Source organism: Elephantulus edwardii, unplaced genomic scaffold, assembly GCF_000299155.1.
Source record: "Elephantulus edwardii isolate Elephantulus edwardi_28Jun2011 unplaced genomic scaffold, EleEdw1.0 scaffold00218, whole genome shotgun sequence".
In the NCBI taxonomy this organism is placed as follows: domain Eukaryota; kingdom Metazoa; phylum Chordata; class Mammalia; order Macroscelidea; family Macroscelididae; genus Elephantulus; species Elephantulus edwardii.
Window position 1 is genome coordinate 3277187 of NW_006399968.1, and position 11464 is coordinate 3288650.

Here is an 11464-nt window from a genome sequence, read left to right on the forward strand (position 1 = left end):
CCCCCCCACCAGACATTACCCTCTTGGAAAAGTAAAAGAAAAGATTCTTTCATTATTTTACAAACCCTCCCCCTGGTCCACTCCACCATGTAGCCATCGCTCTAGAAAAGCAAACTGGTGGGGAGGGGTGGCCAGGGAGGAAAGTGTGCAACAATGAATGAATGGAAATCCAAAGTCTCTGTAAACTTTCATTAAAATAAAAACCAACCAACCAAACAAAAAACACCAAATAAAATTAGTGTTGTGGATGGAATTATTTCCCCAAAAGTATGCGTTGTAAATACGAATCTGTCTATTTGTGGTGGTGCAGCAGGTTAGGCATGGGACTGCAAACCAAAAAGTTGGAAGTTCAAACTCATACCCGGCTCTATGGGAGAAAGATCAAACAGTTTGCTCTTGTTAAGAGGTACAGTCTGGGAAACCCTCTGGGGCCTGCTCTGCTCTGTCCTGTAGGGTCACTGTGACCTTGATGCAGGTTTTGCGACAGAAAATATCAAACTTTTGAGATAGAAAATTTGATGTTTTTGGTATGCATGTGGTTAGAATGTCATTTGGTAATGGATTACCTTTGTTATGTTAATGAGACGATATTTTTGTAGGGTAGTAATAATGAGTGACTGGAATGCAAAAGTTGGGAACAAAGCGGAAGGATTGGTAGTTGGGGAGCATGAATTTGGTGACACAAATGAGGCTGGAAACAGAATGATAGATTCTGTACAATCAATGATTTATTCATTGCAAATACCTTTTTTAAAATTTCCAAATTCTTTAAATAGTACACTCAATTTTTATCATGAATATATAGCTACAATATGTGGCCTTAACTTTATTTTTTTAAAAAATATTTCTTTTCAGGGAGTTCTGGTGTCCTAGTGGCAAGATGCTGTACTGCAATCCCAGAGGTACGCAGTTCAAATCCACCAGGTGCTCTGCTGGAGCAGGAGGGGGCAATCTCCTCCTGTACCAGTCAGATCTGATTTGATGGCAAATGTAAAAAATAATACAATAACAATTAAAAAATAAGAAAAATATTTATTTTCTAATTTTACATTAGTTTGCATGCAAAGTTTGTATACATTGCGTCTCACGCTATCCTTCATTCACATTGTGTTTCAGTCATTCTCATTCATTTTGTATTATAAAATCATTTACCATTAAAACATGCCCATCATTACTCTGTCTTTTCATATTTCTGGAGAATCTTTCCCAATCCCCTTACCCTCCCTCCCTCCACTCACCAAACTGTGCAAACCTTTGATTTCTCTCCCTGCCTACCACCCTCTTACAAAGTTCGCATCCATTGTTTTGGACACAGGATCTTTCCCATTTCCTTTGCCCAACCCTCCCTCTGCCCATCAAATTGTGCAACCCTATGGTTACCCCTATGCCCATCCTCATCCCTCTGTTCCTACCCCCCATCCCCTTGGATCCTCATACATGTTTTACTAGTTATCTTTCTATTTCTACAATAATGGCCATATACAGTTTTTGTTCTCATGGACCTGGGTTAGTTCACTTAGTATAATGCTCTCCAGTCTCTCCCAAGTTAGGTAGTGATTTTAAAAATAATTGCTCCTGCATGTTGACAAGTATTTCATTGTGTGAATGTACTATAATATCTCTATTCATTCTATTGTGGTTGGACATTTGGGCTGTTTCCATGTTTTTGAGATGTGTGTAGTGCTACTGTGAACACTGGGGCTCAAATCTCTGTTTGTGCCTCAGTTCTCATTTTCTTGGGTTATATTCCAAGAAGTGGAATAGCTGGGTCATATATGTTCAGCTTTTTAAGGAAACAGCAAATTGCCTTCCAGAGTGGTTTTACCATTTTACAATCCCACTAGCAGTGTATAAGAGTTCTATCTCTCCACATCCTCTCCAACATTTATTATTTGCTGTCCTGTTAAACTTTGCTACTGCTGTTTTTACTTGCTTCTCTCTTATTGCCAGTGATTTTGAACATTCCTTCATGTGTCTGTTGGCCTTCCGTATATCTTTCTGTGTGAAAAGTCTTTCCATGTCTTTAGTCCACTTTGTAATTGTGTGATCAGTCTTCTTGTGGAGGTCCTGTAGGATTCTGTAGACTTTTGATATGAGACCCTTGTCTGAAATGGGATTGCCAAATGTTTTTTTCCCCAGTCAGTAGGTTTTCTTTTCACTCTGTTGGAAAATGTCTCTGATGCATGCAGGGATGTAATCTTTAGAAGGCCCCAACTCAAACAGTGACTATACACATGGATCTTACTGGACAGCCTCCACAGGAATCACAGGAATCAGATTGATTGTATATGTGGGGGAAAAAAATCATTGGAGAAACTCAATATCAGCTCTGAAAACTAGGCCAGATGCTGATTGTGGAACAGATAACCAACTACTCATATTTAAGTTCAAACAGAAGCAAAATCAATTAAAATCAAATCCACAAGAACCAATGTTTGACCTTGAGTCTATCTTTCCTTAGTTTAAAGATCATCTCAGCAACAGGTTTGAGGCCTTGAATACTAATGAGTGAAGACTAGATGAGCTGTGGGAGGATATAAAGAATATTATCCATGAAGAATGCAAAAGGTCATTACAAAGATGGAGGAAGAAGAAAAGACCAAGACAGATTTTAGAAGAGACTCTGAATATTGCACTAGAGTACTGAAAAGCTAAAGCAAAGGGAAGAAAACAATAAGTTAAGGAGATGAACAGAAGATTTTAAGGGCATTGTGGGAAGACAAAGCAAAGTATTGTAATGAAATGTGCAAAGGCCTGGAGTTGGAAAATCAAAAGGGATGAAATAATTTGGCATTTCTTTCTTTTTTTAAAATTTTATTGGAAAAACATATTGAGGGTACAAGGAGGCAAGGGTTGGGGGCAGAAGGGTGACGATGGGCAGGGATGCAGTTGCAGAGCTACAGAAATTGTTTGGTGGGGGGAGCAGGTGAAGGAAATGAAAAGGATCCAGTGAGGACCAGATGCTACAGGGCAATGATAAGCATTTTCCAATGGTATTTAAACCAACTGTCTTATTGATTTGGGAGCTGGATGCAGATTCTCTGGCTTCTTCATGCTGAACAGGGGCGTTGATGTGAAGGGGGAAAGGGAGAACACTTTATCACCTTACTGGTGATCTTGGGTTAAAACTGCTTGCCTTCTTGTTCTGTTAGAAGATGTTTTCCGGTCATTTGCTCCCCTCTGGACTGCAAAGTGTTTTCCCAGGTGGGTCCAGTGGGGATGGCTGGTTGAACCCAGAGGCTCCATCTTTTTTTGCGTCCTTAGCTGTCAGTTGTATTTCCTTTTTGTCACTGGCACTGGGTTCAGGGTCAGGTCTGAAGTAAAACTCAGTGTTAAGGTTACCTATAGGAAAGGGAGCAAACCTAGAGAGAACAAACTTGTGAGTTACAAATAGAGGGGTTTTGGGGGTGTTGCTTTCAGGTTTACTGGGAGAGAGTGTGGCAAAGATAAAATTCTCTGGATACCCTAGGCATTTTTTCCTCCACCCAGGGGTCAGATGGCACAATCTGGGGACTGAGGAGCTCACCCTACGGGCCATGACGGCTCGCCCCGAGCCGAGGGCTGAAGACAGCCCGCTCTGGGCAGAGGGCCATGATGGCTCACCCTGAGCCAAGGGCCGAAGACAGCCCTCCCTGGGCAGAGGGCCGTGATGGCTTGCCCCAGGCTGGGGGCCGAAGACAGCCTGTCCCTAGAAGGGCAACACTCCCCATACGCTGGCTGGTACACTCCCCCTCTAATTGGCCCCACCCCAATCTGGTCCCCTCGCCTGACCGAGGACTATGTGGCCAGGGACAGCATCTCCAATTCCAGCACCTCCACTTTTACTCCCCCCATAAATGGTCATACTATAATTTGAATTAGGTGACACTGCCCTCCCCCTTTATAAATGGCAAAGGGAACCTGAGAATTGTGAACAGGCTCCCCCCAGGTCTAAACAGCTTTTGGCAGAAGCATTCAAAAGATCAAAATATGTGGTGCATTTAGGATGTCGGTCCTCTTGGACATGTTGCCACTGTTAAGTGTCATCAAGTAGACAACTCATAGTGACTTTCAACAATCCATTGTATTGGTGATCATCTTCTCTGGCTGTCCAAGGAAACCCAAACCTGCAGGCAGCGGGGTGCACATCCCCCGTGTGGGTGGCCAGCAGGCGGGCGTCATCTCCTGTGTGTAATCTTGCATGTGGGTGGCCAGCAGGCAAGCATCATCTCTCCTGCGGGCTGCTGGTGGGCACACACCATCTCCTGCGTGGGTGGCCGGTGGACGCAGGCTATCTCCCACATGGGTGGCTGGCGGGCAAGCTTCATTTCATGCGCGGGAGGCCAGTGGCTGCGAGCTTCCCCTGCTGCTGCCATCTTGGCTCCAAGAATTCTCCCCAGCACAAGTCCACTTTGTGGCAGTGTGGCGGCTCTGCTGTACCAGTCTTGGGGAGGCCTGGCGTTTACCATCCATCCTGGGTGAGGGAATCCATAGGTTCTGGCTGTGGGAGCCTCAAGGAGCTGCTGTGGCGGCACGGCGCGGTGTGGGCTCTGTGGGAGGGGGTTGAGAGCTGCGGGACTCACCCATTCCTCCTTGGGAATCCTTGAATTCCTGTTTTTGAACCTCAATCTTCACTGAAGATCAGTCATCAACTGTTTAACTATTCAATTATCAATAAACAGAAGTCTATAGAAGGCTATCCTGGCCCTGTTCCAAGTGGTCCACTGCTCCCACAGCTCACCACATTGTCTCTGCCTCCGCCACCATCTTGGATCTCATAATTTGGCATTTCTTAAGCTGAAGGAACTGAAGAACAAATTCAAGCATGTGTTGCAATCCTTAAGGATGTTGAATGACCAAGGAAGCATCAACTGAAGATGGAAGGAAGGAATACTACTCAGCACACAGGAGCAAAGATTTTGTAAATTAATATCTAACTTGGGAGGGACTGGAAAACATTGTGCTAAGTTAACTAACTGAATACCATAAGGACAAATACCATTCTTGTAGAAATAGAAAGATAACTAGTAAAATGGGTATTCAAGGGTGAGAGGGTAGGAGCAGAGGGGTGAGGATGGGCGGGGCGGGGGGAGTGGCAGTAATTATAGATTTGCACAATTTGATGGGTAGAAGGAAGGGTGGGTAAAGGAAATGGGAACTATTCGGTATGAAAAACAATGTTTACAAACTTAGTAGCAAACCAGTATAAAATAATAATTTTATTTTACAAAAAAACACTAGACAAAATCAACAGTACTTACTTATTTAGAGAAAAATAAAAAAGGAAGATGGAAGGAGTACACAGAAGCCACTATACAAAAACAATTGTCTAATACAGAAGAATTTAATGAAACAAGAGGCAATGGTGATGAAGGAGGAAATTCAAGCTTCTCTGAAGAAACTGGCAATAAACAAGGACCCAAGAATTGATGACATATTAATTGACATATTTCAACAAGTAGATGCAGCCCTGGATGCACTCACCAGGTTGTGCCAAGAAATATGGCCAACTTACTAGAAGAGATCCATATTTATTCCCATTATCAAAAGAAATGTATTTCAACAGTGTGGAAATTATATAAAATTATATCATTAATATAATGTGCAAACAAGATATTGCTGAAGATTACCAAAAAATCAACAGCTAATCAACAGAGAATTACCAGATGAGCAGTCTGTGTGTGCTTTAGGGACATTATAGCCAATGTTAGATGGATCTTAGTTGAAAACAGTATCAGAGGAATGTCCATCTGTGTTTCATTGACTATGCAAAGACATTTGGCTGTGTGGATTACAACAAATTGTGGCTAACATTGAAGAAAATGGGAATGTTAGAGCACTTAATTGTGCTCATGTAAAACCTGTACTTGGACCAGGAGGCAGTCATCAGAATAGAGAAAGGAAACACTGCATGGTTCAAAATCAGGAAAATGTATGCCAGTGATGCACCCTATCTCCATAACTTTTAAATCTACACTGGACTTTATGAGGAGGGATGTGGCACCAAAATTGGAGGAAGATTTAATAACCTGCACTATGCACAATCTGCTTGCTGAAACTGAGGAGGACCTGAGGGGTTTGCTGCAGTAGGTCAAGTACTGCAGCCTTCTATACGGGTTGAAGCTCAACATCAAGAAAACAAAGATTTGTACCACTGGGCCAATTGACAGCTAGGTGGTGAAGAGATTGAGATTGTTAATATCTTCAGGTTGCTTGGCTTCACAATCACACTCTTAGTTCCAGCAGTCAGGAAATGAAAAGATGAATTGCACTGGGAAAATCTGCTGTAAGAGACTTCTCCAGAGTATTGAAGAGCACTGATGTCAGTCTAGAGACTAAGGTGCACCTGATACAACCCATGGTCTTTGCATTTACTTGCTGTGCATCAGAGATATGGACAACGACTAAGGAAGAACAAGAATTGATGCTTTTTTGGACAAGAACAAACTGGGAGGAGGGTAGAGAGAATAGTGCAACAATGAATGAGTGGAAGCCCAAAATCTCTGTAAATGTTTATGAAAATTAATAAACTATAATTATAGAAAAAAAAAAGAATTGATGCTTTTGAGTTGTGGTGCAGAAGAGTACTGAATTGCTAAGAGAACAAACAGGTCTTTCCTGGAGAGGGTGAAATCAGGCTGCTCCTTGGAGGCAAGGAAACTCCATCTCACATAATTTCGACGTGTTGCCAGAAGGGACCAGTCCTTGGAGAAGGACATCATGCTTGAAAGTGTGTACCAGTGGGGAAGACCTTGATGAGATGGATTGACCCAGTGACTTGGGTAATGGGGGTAGGTGTGTCAGAGACAATGAGGTTGCCTCAAGATAGAGAAGGGTTCAAAGCTGTTGTACATATGGTCATTATGAATTGCAAGTGATTTGATGGCACGTAACAACAAGAACAACATTATCCTGAGTCAATACCTTTTGAAATAGAAAAAAGATAAAAATAAACGAGCAGAGCAGAGATTGGGACAAGATAAATGTTAAATCACACAGAGACCTCCAGGGAACCATGAAGCAGAAGCTGGAGACAACAACCTTTCTCTAGAACCAATACAGAAAGGACAACCTTCCTCTAGCGTTGGTCTGGAACTCTGGTGGCCCAATGGTAAGGAGCTGCACTGCCAACCCAAAGGACCGAGGCTTAAACTCACCAGCTGCTCTGCAGGAGAAAGAAGGGCAATCTCCTCTCATGTAATTAACTGTCTCTGAAAACCTACTGCAGGGCCAGCTAAATCAATACAATAGAGCAACAATAGAGTCAGAGTCAGTACTCTGAATTCAGTCTTCAAGCCTTCTCAACCATGAGGGGTGAAGGAAGAGCAAAGATTCAATGGGGACTTGAAGGGATAATAGATACAGATCAATAGTAATTCTTTATAATACAGTGTATATGGATGATTGTATGAAATACAGTGTATCTATTGCATGAAACTATTTCATGGAAATAAAGGGGAGAGAGGGAAAGAAGGGGAAAGGAGGAGAGATGATCTTTGGATGGCGGAAGTTGGTGGAAAGCGGTAGTGTGGACGGAGGTTCAGTGGGGTCTTTGGGGACAGTGTGATAATAGAAATGGATAGGTGGTAGTTAAATGTATGACGACAGTGTGTATGGGGGATAGTGTGTGATACAATATGCATAGATAAAGTACAGGGTGCAATGGTGGTTATAGGGAAAAAAGTGGAAGGGGATGAAAACCAATGCACAGTAGAAATAAATGCTGGGTAGTGTAGAATTGGAAAGCATGCAATTCCGCCTTCAGCCAATGTTTAATTTGAAGTAGTATAAGGGGAGATTTGCTTGAGACAAAGATTTGCAAGAGACAAGCTTGTCCAAAGTAGAATCTGCTAGAAGCTGTTAGGGCTTGGTTTAGGGGTAAGATTGAGTTCCACCCAGTACTCTGTGGAGATACATGTTTGAATGAATTGGTGGACTCACATTGGAACTCTGGTTGATGAGATACACATCTGAAAGAAGAGCAAGCAGGCAAGGAGGGGATGAAAAGAATAAAGGAAAAGAAGAGAAAGACTTTTCAAAACTGGGACAAGCTGTTTGGCATCTGAGGCAGGTGCCCATTAGTGCCCACTTCCAAGGCTTGAAGTTGGAATATGCTCACTCATAGTGATCACCTGGATCCATAGGCATGGGAGTTGAAGGAATTCAACAATTGAGAAACTGACTGGAATTGGACATGTTCCCTCAGTGCTGCGCACCTACCATGCTGAGATGTGTGGATGAGGGAAGTCTTGTTGGGTTGGGGAGCGGGGTGTAGTGAGGACCCCTGGCTTGTTGATTTGGCCCCATGTGGGGGTTAGGGCTGAGGGAGGAGACCAACAAGTTTGGATGACAGGGAGAGGTGTGAACTCCTGAGTTTGCAGCTGATGTCCACATGAGCTGGACACAGATAGCTGGAGATGAATTGCCCAGAACCCAACCAAATGAAGGAGGATGATCCATGCTGTGAGCCAGTGTTGATACTGCAACCTGATGGCTTGCTCTGGACTGGACTTTGTGGATGCAGACGCTCAAAGTTGCCAAGTTGAACAGATGATTCTTCAGCAAAAAGGACATGCTTATTCCCTCAGAGTCCTGGTTTGATAGGGACAGGAGAATCAGAAATTGGCTGCCTAAGGGGGGCGGTATTAGGGTATGAGGAATGAAGTCACTGGTGTACATGCTTTCATGAAGGTAATTATTAGTAAGATGATTGAAAGGGGAACCCCCCCACAATATACACGAACAAATGAGATGAATTATATAAATAAACAAAAATTAAATTAAACATCCCTATCTGCTTGTAGAATTTCTGTTATGGCAGCACTTGATAACTAAGACAGCCAGCTTAGAACATTCAAGCAGCAAGTCTGTAGACTGAGAGCAAAGATTCTTTTTCTTGAGTTCAAGTTTCCAGAAGTGGCCATCAGTGGACTCAGAAAAGCAAATGTGGAAAATGCTCATGGTAGGACCTGTGTGATACGGTGCCATTTCCCACTGTGAGCACATCCAAATATAGCCTCTTTGCCATTCAGCACTACAGGCAATGTTTTCCACCTGAGCCTCCTCAAGATCATCACAAACTTGACCTGTCACATCTCTCACCTTCTCACAGCTTCTCTTGAGGAGCTGATGTTTTAATTTGTGGGCAGGGCAGAATCTGCAGTGATCCAGTCTTGGGAACTGGCTTCTGTCCAGTTTCCCTGCAGTGTCCTTAGCGGCCACAGGTACTGGGCTGGCAGGTGCTGTGTGCAGGCAGCATTGTGCTGGTCCAGTGTCCTCCAGAGCAGACAGTGCCCACAGAGCAGCCTGTGCTTCTGATCTCAACCCTCTCATCACAGTTTACCTGCCCCTCTACTCTACTAGGTTAATCTAGTAAGCTTTTAAGTAGATTAATAGATAATGGCTGTTCAACAGAATGAAACATTACCTGGTCCTACACCGTCTTCACCATTGCCACCATGTTTGAGTCCATTACTGTAGCTGTCATGCCAATCCATCTGCTGAGGATTTCTCTTACCCTGGCTGGTCTTCTATTTCACCAAACATAATGTCCATCTCTACAGATTGCTCCCTCCTGGTGGTGTGTCCAAAGTGAATGAGTCAGATATTGTGATCCTTGTTTTCTTTGCTTGATATTCAGAATTAGATGGGTGAGGTCTTTCACCCTGGTCTGTCTTAGTCTCGAAGCTCCACTGAAATCTGTCCACCATGGATAACTCTGAAAGGAACTTAATTTCTCAACTAAAGATTGAGGATTAAGGGTAGAATATGCCTCTGGAAACACCATGAACTTGGAGAAATTACATTAGTTATAGAAAGGCTTCAGGTCTTTTGTTCATAGGGTCACTATGAGTCATGCATGACTCAACAGCAATCATCATCAACAACAACAACAATAACAACAACATGTTGCTCTTAAGTGCCAGCAACATGTTGTTGTTATGTTCCATTGAGTCAGCTATGACTCATAGTGATCTTATAAACAATGGCTCTGAACCTTGCCCTATCCTCAGCCAGCCTCACAATTCTGACACAACTGACCCTGTTGCCATTGTCACTATGTCAATCTATCTCATCTAGAGTCTTCATTTTGTGTACTATCTACCTTTCTAAGCATGACATTCTTCTTCAAGGACTGGCCCTCCTGACAACATGCTCAAAGTATGTGAGACAAAGTGTCACTGTCCTTGCCTTCAAAGAACACCCTGGTTTCATCCTCTCCGGGACAGCCCATTTTGTTCTCATGGTATGTTCAATACTCTTCTCCATCACCATAACTTAAAGACATCACTTCTTCTTCTGTCTTACTCAGTTTTGTCCACCTTTCAGACACATAGCAAGCAATTGAGAAAACAATGGCTTGGATTAAGTGCATCTTATTCTTTTGACTGACATTGTTGCTCTTTATCAATCTGGAGAGGTCCTTGACAGCAGATTTTCCCAATGCAACTCATCTTTTTTTTTTTTTAATAGCATCTGTTAGATTACTACTTTCTTTTCTTTTCTTTTCTTTTTTTTTATTGGGGAAAACATATTGGGGGTACAAGGAGGTGAGGGTTGGGGGCAGAAGGGTGAGGATGGGCCAGGATGCAGTTGCAGAGCTGCACAGTTTGGTCGGTGGGGGGAGCAGGTGAAGGAAATAATGAGGGTCCAGAGGGGACCAGATCCTACAGAGGAATGACAAGCATTTTCCAATAGTAATTAAACCAACTGTCTTATTGATTTGGGAATTGGATGCCAACTCTCTGGCTTCTTCATGCTGAACAGGGGCGTAGATGTAAAGGGGGGAAGGGAGGATGCTTTATCACCTTACTGGTGGTCTTGGGTTAAAGCTGCTTGCCTTCTTGCTCTGTTAGAAGATATTTTCCTGTCATTTGCTCCCCTCTGGACTGCAAAGTGCAACTCATCTTTTTAAAAACAATTTTTTAATATTGGTTATACATTGTGTTTCACATTATTTTTCATTCACACTGTGTTTCGTAAAATCATTCCCATTTATAATGTGGTTGGTTTTTTTTTTTATAAAATATGGCCACAGGGGCAGGTCGGCCACTTGCAGGGATCTCACTCAGGTTTTAGCTGTCCAGTTGTGATCATGAGTGGGGTCCCTACTCAAATTCCAGCTGTCCATCTCCTACCCAGCGGCTCTCACTCAGTGGTCCTTTCCCAGCAGCCCTCACTCAGCAGCCTCTGCTCCAGTGGGGTCCTTGGTCCGGTGGGGCTTAAGAAAATGCAATCAAATTCCCATTGACCTGCTTGCTCCTGGTGGGCTGATGTGGTTTAAGAAAACTCAGTCAAATTCCCACTGACCTGCTTGCTCCTGGCGGATCAGTGAGGCCCAAGAAAACTCAGTCAAATTGCTATCAACCTGCTTGCTCCTGGTGGGTCAGTGGAACTTAAGAAAACTCAGTCAATTTCCCGGTGACCTGCTTCCTCCTGGCAGGTGGGTCCTTTCATCAGCGTCTGCAGCTCACAGCTCTTGTGG

The 11464-nt window shown here is 43.3% G+C and overlaps 1 pseudogene; it reads right to left on the reverse strand.

The window, feature by feature from the left end:
- LOC102860180 overlaps positions 1–4355 on the reverse strand; it is a 17690-nt pseudogene extending 13335 nt beyond the window's left edge.
- Positions 4356–11464: the final 7109 nt, after the last annotated feature.